Source organism: Hemicordylus capensis, chromosome 5 (genome assembly GCF_027244095.1).
Source record: "Hemicordylus capensis ecotype Gifberg chromosome 5, rHemCap1.1.pri, whole genome shotgun sequence".
NCBI classification, from domain to species: domain Eukaryota; kingdom Metazoa; phylum Chordata; class Lepidosauria; order Squamata; family Cordylidae; genus Hemicordylus; species Hemicordylus capensis.
Genome location: NC_069661.1, coordinates 48730451 through 48749465, shown reverse-complemented (window position 1 = coordinate 48749465; position 19015 = coordinate 48730451). Strand labels below are relative to the sequence as shown.

The 19015-nt window shown below is 41.5% G+C and overlaps 1 long non-coding RNA gene across 3 annotated transcripts in view; it reads left to right on the top strand.

Moving 5' to 3' along the window:
- The first annotated feature begins 12186 nt into the window (after positions 1 to 12186).
- LOC128328014 (uncharacterized) overlaps positions 12187 to 19015 on the top strand; it is a 60494-nt gene continuing 53665 nt past the window's right edge. For 2 of the 3 annotated variants that reach the window (XR_008308950.1, XR_008308948.1), the window contains exon 1: positions 12187 to 12229. This is a non-coding gene — a long non-coding RNA (uncharacterized LOC128328014). Of the gene's footprint in view, positions 12358 to 19015 lie in introns of all 3 variants that reach the window. The other variant, XR_008308949.1, reaches the window with a different exon arrangement.

The window sequence follows — 19015 nt, the reverse complement described above, 5'->3', positions numbered from 1 at the left end:
GGCTCTCAGTGGCATCTGGTGGGCCACTGTATGAAACAGGATGCTGGACTAGATGGGCCATGGGCCTTATCCAGCAGTCTGTTCTTATGTTCTTATGTACCTGAAAGGGTGGCTTTTAATGCTATAAAAGAATCTAATTTGCATTTAACACTAAGGCTTATGGGAGGCGTGTGTTTGGCCTCACCATAAACAAATCAAGAACAAGATAAAAGATAGTGAGGAAGGGTCAGCAAAGAATACATTAAAAAAAACCCTTTTGCACACCTGCTTTCTCACGATAGCTCAGCTGCAACTGTTATTCAGAAGCATACTGCTTGGACTATAATCAACATGAAAGGCAGGGTAGAAATCTATGGAAAAAAATAACTAATAAAGTGTTCTCCAAAGTTGACTGGGAAACAGCATGGTAGATGAAATTCAAATTAAAGAAGGATAAAGTTGGGGAAAAGTATTATCGTCACATTTGTATGTATGTATGTATGGTCTAAATTGTCTCTGACTACCCAGGAAAGAGATCTTGGGATCATGATGGAAAATGTTTCAACATAAGTTCGGGGCAAAATTACACATCAATCAATTGGTTTTTATTACAGCCGTTGGCCAGCCAAGAGATAAAAATCAGAATAACAAATATAACTAATATACACAAATAGTGACTGAAAAATATACACAATGAAAACAGTATACAAACATCCAGGACAGATTACTTTAAAAACAGTAAATCAACTCATAGCAATATAAAAAAATTTGGCCACCACTTTTGTGATCTCACAGCTTGTATCTGCATTAATACATTATAATAATAATATAATTATAATAATAATAATACAATATAACAACAAAAACAACAACACCTGTCTGACTGTGTAAACAAGAAATAATAATACAAGGCAATATTGTGTATAAAAAAGCTTGCACCTTCCAGGAAATCTAACTAATGGGGAAAATAAATTCTTCTCTAACACCTTGATACAAAGAGCAATATAACAAAACATGGGTAACAGTTTCCAGGAGGCCAGAGCCACAAGGGCAGAAAACCATAGCTGAAGAATCCTTAGCGAACCTCATTTCCAAAAGAGAGGAGGTTAGTAGGAGGAGAGCATAACTAACCTTGGATGAAGTTAGTCATGGGCTGGCCTATGAGAGGAGATGGTCTTGTGCTATCAAATATGACTTGTTCCCTTTGCTAAGCTGGGTCTGCCCTGGTTGCATAAGAATGAGAGAGTACATGTGTGAGCCGCTCTGGGGAGAGCATATGCATGCTTGCATGCAGAAGATTCCAAGTTCCCTCCTGGCATCTCCAAGATAGGGCTGAGAGAGAATCCTGCCAGCAACCTTGGAGAAGGTTGCCTCTGCCAGTCTGTGTAGACAATACTGAGCTAGAGGGACCAATGGTCTTACTATATGGCAGGTTCCTATGTTCCCATGTACCAGTGGCATAGCACTGTTGGTGGCAGCCTGTACCAAAGTTGGCCAATACTGCCCTCCCCAATTTCCATGCTCATTCACTGCCACAGCCACTGGTCTCCAGTGCTGCTGGGCCATGACATCATTATATTGCCCTATGGCCAGTTGTGGCTCAAGATGTGCTTGCAGAGTCCAGTGGACAGCAGGAGGGTTAGCCAGTAGACCCAAAGTGGCAGGTGGGCCCACGGTGACAGGCCGCAAATTGTGAGGCAGGCAGCAAACGGCAGGTCACTGCAGGTGCGGCAAATGACAAGGCCTGTAGCAGCTTCCTCCCCATGGGACCCTGAATCCCCTTTCCCCATGGGGACAAGGTGGCCCATGTTCTTGGAACAGGGCCACTCAGTTTTAGATCCACCCCAGTTAGTACTTCCCCTCAGTACGAGGAGGCCCAAAAATCACCAACTGGAGCAGCAATCTGCTCCCAAAGAAGCAATTTGTAGCAAATACTAAAGCATTGTTGTAATTTGTAGCATTCAGCATCATTCACCTCTCAGCGTGTTCTGGTGATGAAAAAGGCAAACTCAACAGCCTTGTTCAGGCATTATGTGACGTGAGGACACTGTAATCATGTATAGCTTCATTGACCATTGGAGACATATTGCTGGGCTAGACGGTCTGCTCCAGAAAGGAACTTCTTATGATCTTTGTCCATGTGAAAAGGTAAACACAGTTCTTTGCCCAGTTTTATCACTTTTAAATACCTAAAAAAAAAAAAAAAAGTCAAGGTCTTACAACCCCAAAGCCACACTGTGTAAATGAAGTGATTGTTACCTTGAATGGGAAATGGCTGGTGAGCTGTAGCAGAGGGGAAGTAAGCTGAGTATATTTTTAAAGCCTTTCCCACAATCTTTCTGTTTCTTTGCGCATATATAGTTTTTCATTTGAGTGGCGCCCTTTACAGTGCTAAAGTTTAAATTATGAACTTACTCGGGGAGTTCATTCAATCCTTGCTACTAGTCTTGGTGACCAAAACAGAGAGCAGCAAAGTTAAGATAATTCTGAAAACCAAGATTTTTTTAAAATGGTAGTAGGCAGTTAGATCTCAGCCTTCATTCAGTCATATTGGTCAATGCCTGCATTGAGAGAGAAAAAGGAACCCATCAGGCTAGCAGTATTTCCACCCAACACTGCACTTCTGCTCAGAATGATTTATGTCTTTCAAGCTTTCCACTGATTATGCCCTCCTCATGTTTACTTTTAGACTTTTGGCTTCCCTAGCACACCTGAATTTTGGGGCTGGAAAAAGTGGGATGGCTTCACAGTGTTTTACAAGGGAAACGTTCTATTGTGCTGCCAGCTGCTCTGAATAGAAGATATTTTGTTTCCCAGCTTTATGAAATGTATATATTTTACTTTACAGTACACAAGGAGAATTTCTTCATAGCTCTGCAGACGGAACAATTAAAATGCAGTTCAGACTTATCGGGTCAGTGACAGAGGTTACACATCACTGTCAAAATCTTACTAGGACTGACAAAGGCGCTTCCTGAAATTACAGTTTCTACAGAGAAAGTAAGGCCCTTCCCTCCACAAATTTAAGTTGTTTTTCTTCCTGTCTGCCATGGTAAATTGCTTAGAAAGAACTTGTACCTCAGTATACTGAAATGTAGAAATACCAGGTAAGGTGAATGAGTTTACTAGGTTAAAGCTGGTCTGACAGTAGTTGGACACAGTTTCAGAGAATATCATATCCCAAATTAAGCATTCCCTTCTTCTAAAGAAGCTAGAAATTAATGAAACAATTATTGGCTTAAACACAGATTGTAACATTCCAGTTACTAGTAATGACAAAATATGTTACAACTGAAATAATTACATTTAAAACAGCACCTAAATTAATTGGTATTTGAAAAGCATATGCATTACAGAAAGGGGTACAATTTCAAAATGATTGAGAAACAATATAGTAATCCTTGATGATCCATCCCTTGCTGATTGTAAAACTTTAGGATCCCCACAACTAGAATGCAATGTGTAGTCAATACAAAAAGTCATATAAATTATTTTTTGTAACAGTTGTGTCTTTCCACCCCTTCCTTGTAATCCAGTGGACCATAAGTTTTGATTTTCTTTTAAGTCAGCCAAAATCATTTCAGACCGAAGAGAGAAAACAGTTGTAAAATATTGAGCCATGATTTATTTTCAAATTGGAACACAGTAGTATCAAATGATAACCATAGGCATCATCTGATTCTATTATGTTCCAGGATATTGCCTGTGTGTATTATATAAAGATCTCCATTGTTTTTCTGGTGTGGTTAATAGTGACAGTAGTTGTTTCAAAGCATTTGAACAATGCAAAGGTTGAATTTCTCTCATTACCAGAAATTTGTTCCTTTTAATAAAGCCTTTTCTTTACACAGCTCTGACAGTGGTATAATATTATTTTTGTTCCATCAGAACTGGCACAAATATGCTGACATCAAATCTTTCTTAAGGGCACATATTCTGTTTCTTGTGTTTAGAGAAGTAAGGTCGTGCTGGATGAACTTATTCTTTTCTAGCATAACCACATTTTTATGAGAGTGGACAATTGCAATGGAATGAATTCTTCTGTTTCTAAGTCAACACAGTTGTGGTGATTAAAAAGTTATGTGTAGACTAGTATAAGATGAATTATGCCCTAATTTTTTTCATAAGATGGTGATATTTGTACCTGTTCTTGGATCACTCAGACCTGGCTAGAATGAGACATGCTCTTGTTACATCTTAATTGGATTACTCTAACACACTCTTCTTCCAGGCCTTCTGGAAGCTTCAACTGGTCCAAAATGTAGCAGCAAGTGTCTTGATAGATTCATGGGCCATATAACATCAGTCTTGCTGGAGCCACAATGATTACCAGTTTGTTTCTGAGTGCAATTTAAGGTGTTGGTGATTATCTTTAATGCCCTTCATGGTTTACGACCACAGTACCTGAAGGATTGTCTTCTCCCACATGAATCTGCTCACCAGTTACTACGGATATTTATATACTGCTTTTCAACAAAAGTTCCCAAAGTGGTTTATGTAGAGGAATAAAAAATAAACAAAGATGGATCCCTGTCCCCAAAGGCCTCACAGTCTAAAAATAAACATAAGATAGACACCAGCAACAGCCACTGGAAGGATGCTGTTCTGGGGCTGGATAGGGCCCGTTGCTCTCTCCCTGCTCAATAAAGAGAATCACCACTTTAGAAAGATGCCCCTTTGTTTGGTTAGCAGGGGAGGGCCTCACCTGATAAGCTCTTGAAGAGAGTGCCTCCTGCATATGCCACCTCCAATGAAGGTTTGTTTGGTGGCCATGTGGGGTAGGGCTTTCTCTGCTGTGGCCCCCTTGCTTTGGTATGCTCTCTCAAAGAAGCTTGGTGGGCTTCCTCTCTTTCCTGTTTTAGCTAGCTGGTGAAGATAGTTTTATCCACCCTGGCTTTTAGATATGTTGTTACTGTTGGCAGTTTTATTCTTAATTTTAACCTTTTAAAGCCACCCTGGAACTTTTTGTGAAGGTACAAGATAGAAATATTTTAAATAGATGTATATATAATTTTGACTCTAAAAAGTTAAAATCAATGAAGAGAGGGAAAGTGGGTGGGAAATGGAGGGTTGGATGAGGTGGTGGGGGACACGGCTCAATGGCATAGCACATGCTTAGCATGCAATGCCCAATTCAGTTCCTGGCCAGATTCCACCTCTGGCAACAAGGTTCAGATGGCGAGTGATGAAAGCAGTCCTGGGGAGGCACTGCCAGATGGAGTAGATATTCCTAAGCAAGATGGACCAATAATCTGACTTAATATAAGGCATCTTCATATGTCCATATGATACATGAGGACTGCTTTAAGGACCTTATCATGGGAAATCTGATTAGAAATAGGACAGATGCCTTCTTTTTAGGAGGTTGTTGAGCCTATCCTTTTGCTGGGATGCACATGTGTGTGCACGCATACACACACACACAGAATACATACACTGTTTTGAAGTCCTGTTTGTTTTGGGGCTTCCTATTGTGTTTTGTTTGCCAGTGCCATTCATTTCAGGACTTATTTGAAGAGCCCTGATTAGTTTTCAAGTCCCCCATTCATTTCCCTCTTTTTAAGAATTAATGCAAGTATTACTTCTACTGTTTTTTGCCACAACTTGTATCAATGGCATCGGGAGCTGCAAAGCAAAGTTATGGGTCTCAGTTTGGAACATATGGCACCTAGGACTGCCATATTCTGGCTTTCCAAATCTGGGTGCCTAATATGCATATTATGTAAATTGGCTTGAAAATATATATATTTTTAGCAGAATAGTGATTGCACGTTTTGATCCATAACTCTACTTTGACAAGGGCTAGAGCTTAGCTTTTAAAAAAGAAAGAAATCTGAAATCTGGGTGAATCTGGGTGGGCTAAGCAATCTGAGTGAGACGCTTAAAATCTAGATGAAACCCAGAATTTTGGGGGGCATGGCAACTCTAATGACACCTGAATGGGCTTCATTCAGTTCAGTTTCCATTCATTTTGAAGATGGACACACACACACCTCTCCCTTTTCATCGTATATTGTCACCTAAGTTGGAAGAGATAAACTGCCCTTTAGGAAATGGATGGATGCAAACCTCACTTACTTACTTACTTACTTATTTACATATCCAAATAAAGACTGGTGATAGGGGCTCTATAGATTATGACTAGAATGAATGAATGAATGAATGAACAAACGAATTAATGAATCTTTATTGCAGTCAAAGACCCATAACAGAAACAGAACAATACAGCTCATTTCACAGATACAAGAAAATATTTTTTAACCAAATCATTCTAATACCATTTACTCAACCAATTTGGATCTAATCTATCTTGCTGCTGCACATAATTTAGCCACATTCAGTGTTATATGTTCACTGCAGTCTGCTAAAAGAAAAGCCATCCTCTGTTCTACCAGGGATATTCAATAAAAAGGGGGAAATCAATTCAACATGAATATCCCTGTAAAATAAGCAATATAGTAAAATATGAGCCACCTATTCTACACTTTGACCACAGGGACAGATCCGATTATTAACTGGGATTTTCTTATATCTGCCCTCTACTACAGCTGATGGTAATGCATTAAATTGTGCAAGAGAGAAGGCTCTTCTCTGAGACTTGGTAACTAAATTAAATAAATATTGTGCGGGATTAAATAAATATTGTGTGGGTAGACTATGACTAGGATCACCAACTGTTTTACTAGCTCTCACTCTTGTACCTTTAACAGGAGCCTGATCAGCAGACAGCCCAAGCACAAATAGCCTCAAAGCACAATCAAGGAGCTTTAAGGAGAGCTGTTAGCAGCATCTTCCTGCTTTCTTTTATAGGGTCAGCTCAGCTGGGAGTCTGGAGCCGAAGTAGGGAAGCTCAAGTGACCTCAAGTGAACTTGCGTTCTGAGGCTGGGCAAGACCGAAGAGCTATTCTTAAAAGCAAAATAGCTATAGAATAAAGAACTATTGCATCCTGAAACAGAGCATTTGAAAAAGATCTTCAAACTGTGTCACGCATTTATGTAGCTTACCACTGATCAGAAATCCATATATTGTTTACATATATACCCTCACCTAAGAAAAATACATAAATAGCCTAAAAGCCTTGTAAAAGTATATTTGAATTAGTTTGAGCCTATGGAAAATATTAAAGGTGAATAACGTTGTACAGTGGCTCTATGCAACCATTTGACTAGTCACAATATCCTTATGTGATATGAGAATGAAACAACAGGGTTTTTTTTTAAAGGACATGTATTCTATTCCGTAATATTTTGCAGTTTGTTTGGACATTAGTCCCAATCCCGAAGAGTGTGTGGGGAGGAGTCAAGAGGGAAAGGGAGGGAAAGAAGGAGAAAATGGAGCTGCCACTGGATAAACCTTTAGTTAAATCTACTTAACATTTCCTTGTGTGTATGAGGGAAGCAGCTATAAAACAGGACACAGGACAATATAAATCAAAGGCTGTTTTCACAAAGTGGATTAATTTATAAGACTTTCATCGTTAGCATACTGTAAGAACCCGGACCCCCTGGGGAATGGAGACAGAGAGTCTGGAGGTGCTGGAGAAGCCTGAGGCATAGATGACGGGAGCTGCGAGAGCCATTTCTCTGCTTACTTTGCCTGTGAGTGACTGAACTGAAAAGCTTTACATTTCACAGAGTGAAGCAAAAGTTCACAGACATATAGGGACATAGCCAAGTAGAAAGAACTTAATAGTCCCAGCAGCTGGATAGTACTGCAATGTATACTATAATGTTATATCAAGGTTACCTTCATGTGTAAAGCAGCACGGTGTATCAGCAGGGGGTAATTCAGGTGTTATGCATGGACCATGTGCCATTTTATTTAATTGTGTAAATGTATAAAATATACCTCACCATTCCAGGTGACCAAGGAGCATGCTGACATGGGGGAGTGAGAGATAGCTGATGCATTCCCATTTTCCTCTCCACACATTCTCTCTACTCCATCAGGCTTATTGTGTTTTCTGTAATCCAAAGCAGTAGAGGCTCTTGTGGGCACCACTGGGTGGTGTGTGTGCGTGTGCGACAAGAGACACCTTTAAGCATAAATTAGTAGGTGCTTACCTCTGCTCCGGACATACCTGCAGCAGCCCAGTGCTCCCTGTGGTGGGAGATCGGCTCCATAACTCACCTGGCTTCAGCAGAGCCAATCCTCCACCACAAGGGGTGCTGGGTGGCAGCTGCTGCTCCGACCAGCTTGCAGGTGCAGTTGGAGTGTAGGTAAGCACATACTAATGTATGCTTAAATGTGCCCCCCGCTGGTGCCCACACCGGCTGCTACTGATCAAAAGTGTCAAATATTTCCTCACTGTCCCAATCTCAGCCCAAGATAATCAATATGGCTGTTCACCCGATCACTGGGAGGGTAGGACAAACATCCTACCCAGCTGCTGGGGCTGTGCATACTGCTGATTTTTGACCATCTGTTAACAAATAGCTAGATAGGAAGACAGGAGAGTGATCATTTGTGAGACCAGAGCTGGTTAGGATGGCACTATCCTATTTAGCTCTTGTACCCAGCATTTTAATGAGGTAGGAGGAAAGCCACCCTACTCAGCTCCTGTCTCACAGATGATCATTCCCCCTCCTCCTGCTTAGTTGTTTGCTAGCAGATGATCAAACACCAGAAGCACCCACAGCTTCCAAAGCCTTCTCTCTTCGTGATTAGGTGAACAGGTCTGATATGCCCAGTTGCTGTTTGTAAAGGCTAAGATTGCATCTTCAGCCTTCAGTCCTGCACACAGTTATGTATGTTTAATTTCTATTAATTTCAGTGGACCTTAACTGTGCAGTAATATACCAGTGGACTATGGTAATACTGAATAGAGAATAGCAGGCCACATAGAGCTCAGTAAAGCCAAGTTTCAGTACTCTCTAGGAACCTTGCTTTACTAAGCTGTATGAATCTTGCCATTCTATATTCAGAATTACCACAGTTGACTGTAAAATTACTGTGTTTATATTTTAAAAAAGAATGATATAGAGAAAGAAAAATGTCAAAAATGAAGGGAAACAATCTTCTGATGTGGTAAGAAGAAATGGCTGTTCCAAATCAAAATGTCCAACGCCCAGGTCAACGCACTTACTGGAGAAGACAACTCAAAATAAATCTATGTGTAACAAAGCTTCACAAAGAAGCTGCATTTCAGATTTTATTTTAACTTAGATTTCCAGCTAGTTGAATACCATTGCTATCCTTCTCACAAGCTGTCCTTTCCCACTGAAGTGTCATTTCAAACATTAATGCATTTCTTTAAACTAATGATTAGCAGTCATGGGAAGGGACATAGAAGCAGCCTACGATCTCGTCTACATCCAACATTGAGCAAAACACATAAATCTACTTTTCTCATTGAACTTTCAATTCAAAGTTCAAACATGGCTAGAAAAAACTTCTGTTTACATTTTCAGGTAAAGAAAATGTAACATCCAGACTAACTCTGTTAACTCTGGCTAACATCCAGACTAACTCTGTGCTAACACAATCAGCAATGTTTTACAGACTTACATTTGTTGTGGAGCTGCATCACATAAGAGTTGTGATACTCTTCAGTGTTGTGCAACCACTAGTGGAAGACCTTCTCCAGAATATATAACAGGTTGCACTACAAAGGGACTATTCACATGACCAGCCCTACCCACCTTGAATAGCCTTACCTGATTAGGGCTGGTTGTGTGGAGCGCTGGACTGATCCTAGTGCTGCCCCACCTTGTAGCATGGGTTTTCTATCAGGAGGGCTAAAAGTGGAGGTCACACACACCCTCGTACCCACCCCCGTTCATGTGGCAGCATGGACAGCCGGCAGCCTGTGCTACCATAGATGCTGGAGGAAGAAGCGTCCCAGCCTCTAGAAAGGCTGCAATGAACCGCATGAGCAGCACAGTGCATTTTGGGCTTCCTGGAGAGTGAGTGTCCTTCCCTCAGCCTCTCTCTCAATGTGCTGCTCTCCTCAGTGGCAATTGTGTGGGAGCATGGTGAACAGTGTGGCAAGCAGCAGTCGTGTGAGGGAAGGTAGGATTGATCCTACCTTCCCCCTGCCCTTTCCCCCTGAAAGGAAAGGTGTTCCTTTCTTTGCACAGTGTCCCTGCACTAGGTTCTTGTGCTAGTACAACAGCATTAAAGGTTAAGTGTGCTGTCAAGTCAATATTGACTCCTGGCGATCACAGAGCCCTGTGGTTTTCTTTTGATAGAATACAGGAGGGGTTTACCATTGCCTCCTCCTGCGTAGTATGAGATGATGCCTTTCAGCATCTTCCTATATCGCTGCTGCCTGATATAATACCAGTGGGGATTTGAACCGGCAACCTTCTGCTTGTTAGTCAAGCATTTCCCCACTGTGCCACAACAGCATTACACTAGAGTATTATACTGGCCTGGAATGAAAGGTCTTGACTTAGTAGGACTAGCTGTCCAAACATCCTGGTGCTTAGGCAACATTGTTGCACTGGCACAGTGTTACTCTCAATGTTAGCCACTATAAATAATTTAATCATCCTTTATATAATATATTAAAATCTCATCATTATTTTTTTAAATGCTGTCCAAAAATAATTCATATGTAGCAATGCAAAATAAACAAATAACATTCATATGGAAGGAAAGAAAGGAAAAGAGTAACAACAGGACAGAAACTCTGAGGTACCAAGTATCAAGTTAAGCTGTGTGCTTTTGGAAGTTGATTAGACTTGGGATGAATGTGCCCCAAAATATTCTCTGATGATTCTCCGTGAGAGGATACGAGATAGGAAATTCTAAGAATTTTCTGCTGCGCTTTAAAATATTCTTTGAATATTCACTGAATGATTCTCATGCTATCCTTTCCACAAATGGTATTTTCTGGAAAACAAAATAAGCCCCAAACAGGCTTATTTTCATTCCTTAGAAAAAAGGAAAATAGAAAACAGTTAGAGGGATAATCCTGAACTAAACTGATCTTTACGTTTGAACCAATTACAGTAGAGAGCCTTGGATAACCTTTACAATGTATAAATCTTTTTTTTTTTTTTTGTATACTATCAAAGGATATCCTTGAAACAAGTTGAGAGATCTGGTTACTCTAATGATCTCTCTCCGAATTCTCCTTCTTCACAGACCCAAAACAAAAACTCATAAGGACCCCTTTTGTTTTGCTAAAAGCAGGCATTATGGGTGCTTGGAACAGCATGGGTTTGCAAATTAACAAAGTCCTAAATCTAGGCCTCTGGACTCAGGAAGTCCAGACTTTTCTTCTCTGCTCTTCCCAAAATGTTATTTAGTTCATTAAATAGACTCTAATAGCCACTTATGCAGCTTAAAAGAATAAGAAGTCTTTGTTGATTGTTCCCATCCCAAAGTATTCTCTTTAAATATTCTGGAATTCTGAATTCTTTGTTAAAATGCCAAGGAGCCATCTATGGATAGATACGCAAATTCAAATTATTCCTTTGTGAAAATATTCAAAAGTTGAGAATTTGGGGATTTGGAGAATAATTTTCTATGGAATATTAGATTAATTTTTAAAACTGATCAAAAAATCATTCTCACAGAAAATGCACAATAAAAGTGATCTAAAATCCAAGAATCTCAGGAGAAGTCGTGTAACATTGGATAATCTACCACTCTCACTTTAAATTGTGAGTACAACTGCAGGAAAAATACATTGAAAAATTTAAAAAATAAATGCATGGGCAGGCTGGCAGGAAGAAACCGATGTGCCAGAAGGTGCCCCCCACACAAGCCACGATTGGTGGAGGAGCAGATTCTCATCACCATTTTAGAGTTCCAAAATGCTCCAATTTCCCCCCAAAAGGGTTCAAGAAGTCCAACCCAAAATATCCTGTGCAAAGTCAAGTTTGGAGTCTCTCAGACAACCTTTGCAATGTGCCCATCCAATTAGAGCTTCACCCTGGCACTCTCTCTTTCTCACCACATACACATGCACACAACCCTTACCTCTTTCCCTTCCCTCAGCTGGAGGAATGTTGCGTTCTCCAAGATCTGATGGGTATCTCACTCAGAAAAACAGAGTGTTTCCCTTATCAGGTGATATCGCTATGAATTTACCAAATGATCTTTTACATCTCAGTGAAGATTGTTGCTCCAATTGGTTGCTGCGGTAGCAGCCAGCATCATCACAGAGACCATCATAATCACAAAGCACCTTTGGAGAGCTGCTATGCACCCAGCACTATGATGGGGCCCAATGCTGACACTTGTTTCAAGCCCCTCAGGAGGATGAAGACCAGCCAGCAAGCAGCAGTTTCTGGCTGGGTAAGCTGACTTTCCCTTCCATGGTGGCAGATGCAGGTGTCTTTCATTTCTGATGGGCTGGCAGCGGCAAAAGTTTAGACAGTATCCATGTCCTCCCCACCCAATGCAATGTAGCTTTGCAGCATCATGTGAGTAGTGACTACTTGCATATGGCTTTGACTAAGGATAAAGCTGGTGTGCACAGCTCAAATGTCCTGGTGGGCTGGAACCAACCATGACTTGGTGTGCAGGGGCGGAGGTCATTTTTCAGCACATTAACTATTACACAAAAATTAATTATTAAAAATTAATGAAAGTGAGGGGGCAGAGGAGTCTGGGAAAGGAGTCTGGGAAAGGAGAAGAGAAAGAGGAACAAGGGATTATGTCAGTGGGCTTCAGCCCAGGGGTGGGACTAGCAAGGCAGTGAGGAACATCTGGTCTCAAGCCAACAAATAGATTGAGATGTTGCTGCTGCTGCTTGTTACCAGATGGGCCAAGAGCTCGTCATGGCTTCTGCTGTTGCTGCAGGGTTTTCTGGGCCAGCAAAAATGTCCCTTTGGGCCGGATCTGCCCCCTGGGCCTTATTATTTTGCAGAACTAGGCTAAAGCAACTAACCCACAAAAGGGTATGCTAAAATAATTTTGCTAATTTTTAGGATGCCACAAGACCTTTTGTTGTTTTTGTGGCAGCAGACTAACACAGCTATCCATAAGGAAGTTGAAATTTAATATTTGGAGCTATGCTACATTATGGGCATGATCCAGCCAAAGTCAAGTATATAAAAGTCCTATTGATTTCAATGAGAAAGTCAAGCTTAACAATCTACTGTTGAAACCCATGGGACTTCCATGTGCTTAGTGTAGGTTTGAGCATGCCCCCAGGTTTTCCTATATGGAAACAATTTCCAAAGATGAAGATCTTTGTTCCCTCTATTATCTGAAGCATTCGAAAGTGGTGGTGGTGTGGATCATACCACACATCAGATGTTATGACAAATGTGTGTTCTTATACCAAGACAATTAATATGCAGGTTTGACGTAGTCTTTGACATTGTCGTTAGACATAAATGATTTGAGGCTGTCAGACTTGCTCTGATATAGGTCTATTGAGTCTGGTTTTTCTTTTGTGGAATGTAGCCATTAAATAGATGTACTTTATTAAAGTTCTAAGGAACCAACTTCTGCTCCCTCCTTTGCCTGAGCCCTTTCTGAAGAACAAAAAACAATGGTTCATTATTATTCTGAAGGGCTTATTTAGAGTAGGCCTCACTTTACATCGAAGTGTATTTTCTTTCAGTTGAGACACTGTTCCGTCTGCTTTGGGTACAACAAATCATTTGTCTGAAACCTGACACCATGAATCCCAACAATGCCCTGTGTGCAAAAGACATTAACCTTGTGACATTTCAAGATGCCTGGATGACTCTGAGCTTGTGTCCCACACTTAGCATCTTTTGTCCCCCGTTTGGCCCATGTCAGATTGAGAGATATGGGAAAGGGGTGAGGTCTGAAGTAGCATGCAAAATTGTTTCTCTTCCTTGCCCGAGTTGATGGTCTTGGTGAAATCACTTTGTGGAAGGCTTTGAAAGACCTGGCATTGTGGTGTTGATGGCTGCTCTTGTGCGAGAAGGCCTCTGAAGGTACAAACGGGCACTTTGACTTTTCTCCTGGAACATGAATAATCCTGTGTTGGTAAATAAGTCATACAAAATAGAGAAGGGATGAGACCAAGTGGAAAGAATCTTGGCAGCTGCTGGGAACTCTTAATAGATATGTAAAGAAGCAAGAGTCTGCATATGCTCACAGGTGGAGATGCTGAATTTCTTGTTTCTACTGCTGGCACTTCTAAACTTTAGAATGTGAAACTGTGCCCTGTTGGTTGACTTTGCCATACAATAAACTTTATTTTAAATTTAACATACTTTCCTCACAAGCAGTGGTGGTATTAATCACCCTTTAAACTTTCTGGTTTAGAATATTATATCAGGACAGTGGGAAGGGAATAGGCAGGCTATCTGTAGTCACCCCCACCAATAGTCTCCCCTCAGATTACCCCCTCCCCACAGTAATGCCACTGTAGTTGCATTTGGTTCTTTTGTTTAGAATAAAAATAAGGGAGGGTGGGGGGAAGACCCTTGATCTTTGCATTCCAAGAGTGTCAGACTAACTTCCTGAGGGTATTTCTCATTCCTTGCAAATATTTTTCTAGGAGATGCTTAGTATTCTAATTCTGCAAGAGTACTCCATGACAAGGGATTTGAGCTACACTGTATATGAAAATGTTTTTTAAAGTTCCTTAAAAGTTGGGATATATACTTTATTGGTTAGAGTGACTGATTAAAGCCCTTTTTTAAAAACTCCCAATTAAATAGAACTCACATATTTATTTATTTACATATGTTTATACCACCCAAAACTTATGTGTCTGGTCAGTTTACAACAGATAAAAACAACATTAGTTAAAAACAAAACAAGAAATGTAAAACACAATGATTTAAATTTTTTTAAAACAATGCTCTAAAACAGGGATGGGGAACCTTGGCACTCCAGCTGTTTTTGGACTACAACTCCCATAATCCCCAGCCACAGAGGCCAATAGCTAGGGATTATGGGAATTGTAGGCCAACATCTGCAGGAGTGTCAAGGTTCCCCATCCCTGCTCTAAAACAACATTAAAAACAATCAAAACAGTATCAGTTAAAAGCCTGGGTGAAGGCTTTAAAGGCATTAAAGGGTGGAGGCTGTGTGATGCGTCTTTAAAGACTTTTTAAAAGCTGCCAGAGATGGGGAGGCTCTTATTGCACTAGGGAGCGCATTCCAAAGCCTCGGGGCAGCAGCGGAGAAGGCCCATCCCTGAGTGGCCACCAGACAAGCTGGTGGCAAATTCAGACAGACCTATCCAGATGATCTCAGTGGGTGGTGGGCATGTAAACACGTTTTCGTGTAAGGATTTGTAATTGCCTATGGAAGGCACAATCCTACAGAGGAAGGGCATGCTTCTCCTAAGAAGGTAATATATCTTCTAAGGTGGCACCAGGTGCAACATATATGCACCATCTAAAAACAAAGTCGTGGACAAACGGAGTAAGGATGCACTGGTGCAGCAAGAAAGCAGCCTAATCAAAATTCCCAACTAATTGTACCAGAGCAGTGTGGAAGGAGTGATTTTTGATGCCCTCTCATTCCCCAGGAAGGCCTCCATGCCACACAAAAAATATGTCACTGAGAGTTGTGCAGCCCTTGGGGACCTATTCTAAGATGGTACAGGGGGCTTTCTGGGGAATGGAAGGATGTCAAAAATTGCCACTTCCCTGATGCACCAGTGCAGTTAGTTGTTAAGTTAGATTAGTCTGAAATGGTGCATCCTTGCTTTATATGTCAGCCAATATAATTTTCCTTAAAAATAACAACAGAACAGAGACCCTTGAGCCCCATCCTTGCAAGGCAGCCTAGAAGGATACAATGGTTGATGATATCAAAAGCCACTGAAAAGTCTAGGAAGATCAAAAGTATTGCATCCATGCCTACCCCACTGCAATCCATCTTCCAATACAGGCCATTCATTTGGACAATCAAAGCAGTTTCAGTTCCAAACCTGGGCTGGAACTCACTGGAATGGATCAAAACAATATATAAAACCTCTAGGTGGCCTTTGCTGAACCACTATCCCTCTGCTTCAGTTTCTCCATATATAATATGAGGATAATATTGCTGACCAGCCTTACAGGGTAGTTCTAATTAGGGATGTGCACAAATCAATTTTTTTGATTATATTTGTACCCAAATCCAATCACCCCTGGTTTGTTTGGGGTCCGAATCCCCCCCCCCCAATCACCCTGGATTAAATTCAAATCCAAATTAATCTGAATCTGAATCTGCAAAATGAATTATGAATGACCAAAGAATCCACTATCATTTTGCATCAAAGAATACACTCAGAACACCTAAAAAACTGAAAATAACAACAGAACCCAGTACCCCATGGGCTTGTGGTTTAGGGGGTGTTTGCCACCCCATGTGCACTACACCACAACCTGCTCTTGCCCACTGTGGTGCCACCCATGTGGAGTTATGGGGCCAGTGAAATCTCCATTATTCCCTATTGGAAAAACCTTAAAGATGCACAAACGTCATAAATAAACCTTATAGACATGCCAACTTTAAAATTTGTTTCAAAAAGCACCCCTTTGGCCAATTACTTTGAAATTTGGGTGGTAGCTTCCACCTATTGGACACTACTACCAACCCCACTCTTCTACCCCAGACCCATTTTTTTGTCCCAAATCTGCCCCGAAGACATGCAAACTTTAAAAATTTGAAAAAAAAAATAACCTCTTTGGTCGATTTCATTGAAATTTGGGTAGTAGCTACCACCCATTAGGCACTACCACCTGATCACTGTTGCACTCCTAGGAGGCACCCATAGGCATAAATGGGCACGGTATGTTTCCATTGTCCAAAATGAGTGGATGCAGTGCACATCAACAATAAATAATATTTATATAACGCTTTACAAAAAAGATTTCCAAAGATCATACACACCACATCCATTGTGTCCCCTCCCGCCAACATAAATGTAATTGATCTACACAACAGTGTGAAACAATGAAATGCACTCTCCCCCCGCCCCCCCCCATCCTGTGCCCATCCATGCGATTACCAAAATACAGGCACTGGCACAACAATTGCATATACTGCTAGTGATTATGAAGTGGGGGGACCATATACCAGTCCATGCTGTGCAAAAGGGTTAGGGTTAGGGTTTGAGTTTAGGTTATGTTTTGCCATGGTCTCAGAATGCTATGTCCTCTGCATGACAGACACATGTGAGGGCACCAGCAGCAAGCTCATCCTTGGCCATGGCTGGGGGTGGGGGGTGGGGGGGGGAGGTACATGTGTGCATGTGCTGCTTCAGTCACAGTCCTTCCATGGGAAAAAAACAGCAAAGCGAAGTCACATACAAACATTAAAGAAACAAGTGCAAAGCCATATTACAAATCCAAAGAAAGAAATCAAATCATCATCATCATCAATCATATATCACATTCATCATTCATATCAGCATCAATTAATCAATGAAATCAATTCATATCAGCATGCAAGTTACTTTGCAGCAAACCGTGCCCCCCCCCACCTGCTTGCCCCACCACACCACAGCCTCTGATGGATGGGTGCTGCTGGGCCATGGTGGCACCAGTCCTCCATCTGCCCCCCCCGTCTTTTCCCCCTAGCCAATGCTGGCACAGTTATCCCTGGCAACACAAGATTTCCATGGAAACAAGCCAATTTGGAACCAAGGAGGATTTACCGGCCAATCATTCACACTTGTAAGTCACCAATCTGAAGCTTGGAGGGTTGGATTTTCATTTTTTTCCCAATTTTTTTTTTGCAGGGAAACAAAATGGAGATCAAGAGAGATTGCCATAAAATGGAGGTCCGAATCTCCAAATTTTTCCAGGTCTGAATCTGGGTGATTTGTTTTGGACCCGAATTGGGCAACTGAGCACAAAACAGCTAGATTCAGGTACAAATCGTTCTGTACCCGAATTGATTCATACATCCCTAGTTGTGATTATTACAGAGTAACAAATCTAAATTGCTTTGAGGAGTTCTACTCAGTACCGTTGTGTTCTTTATTTCTTCTGGATTCAACTCATGCTTCTTGCTGAGGTGTTTCTACTTTTCCTAAATAAAGATGTCTATGCACAGCCTCCTTAACTCTGGAAGCACTGGCCTTTTTTAGGATAGTGGAGTCTGCTGGTGCCATACTCTTTACATCTACAAATAAAAAGTCCCTTTTCTCACATTATGCATATTTTTTAATTCGTTCTCCCTAGTCTAAAATTTCCTTTTCTCCATATAATTTTGTTCCCTTAGAGGAAGCTCACTATTTCTCCTTACCAAATAAAAACAAGCTACCTGTTCCTTCTGCATAAGAAAGCCATCTTCATTCAAGTGGAGTCATTCATAATATTCATGTGATAGGTCAGCTGGGATAGGTAAAATGTTACGGATAGGAAAGAGAAGGAAAGGTTGGAAACGTTTTCACTTTCCTCTTCACTGAGAGAAATGACTGGAGATCATTAAATGGGTGTGTGTTTTAAAAAATATTTAACAGAGCCTGATTCCCATATGGGTCACTTCCTACTGAATGGGAAGCAGTATCAACTGTTCCTATGTAAGAAGAGACATGGAGTGTGGCTGACACAAATTACTTTCCTGTCCACATAACTTCAGAGCCTAATTTTTTGTTTTAAAGGAGTGGCTAGGCTGATGTGTTTCTATAAACATAAGATGACTGGAAAAATGCTTTGTATTATTCTAATGCTTTGTTGCAGCATAGCCAAGCATAATGATTATATCTGAGTTGTACCCTGTCCCTAAAGGTTCAGAGCAGGCAAAAGGATTTAATTATCAACTAGCCGACCCTGCACAGAGCATCTGTGTGCTCTTTGGGGCCAGTGGTTTCCCCTTCCCCCCTTCTGCCTCAGTCTCTCCTCTGCCGCCCACCACCCTCCACCTCTTCCTGGTGGCCCAGCCACTGCCTCACCATAGCCAATCCAGAGTGGGCCCATGCGGCTCTGCTGTCCACCCAGCCGGGCCCAGCTGCCTCTCACCACCACTGCCATCTCCTCCTCGCCACCACTTCCTCACCGTGGCCGGCCTAGGTCAGGCCTGCGTGGCTCTGCCGCCCGCCCAACCAGACCCAGCTGCCTCTCCTTACCACCACTGCCACTGCCTCCTCCTCGCCGCCACTTCCACACTGTGGCAAGCCCGAGTCAGGCCCGTGCGGCTCCGCTGCCTGCC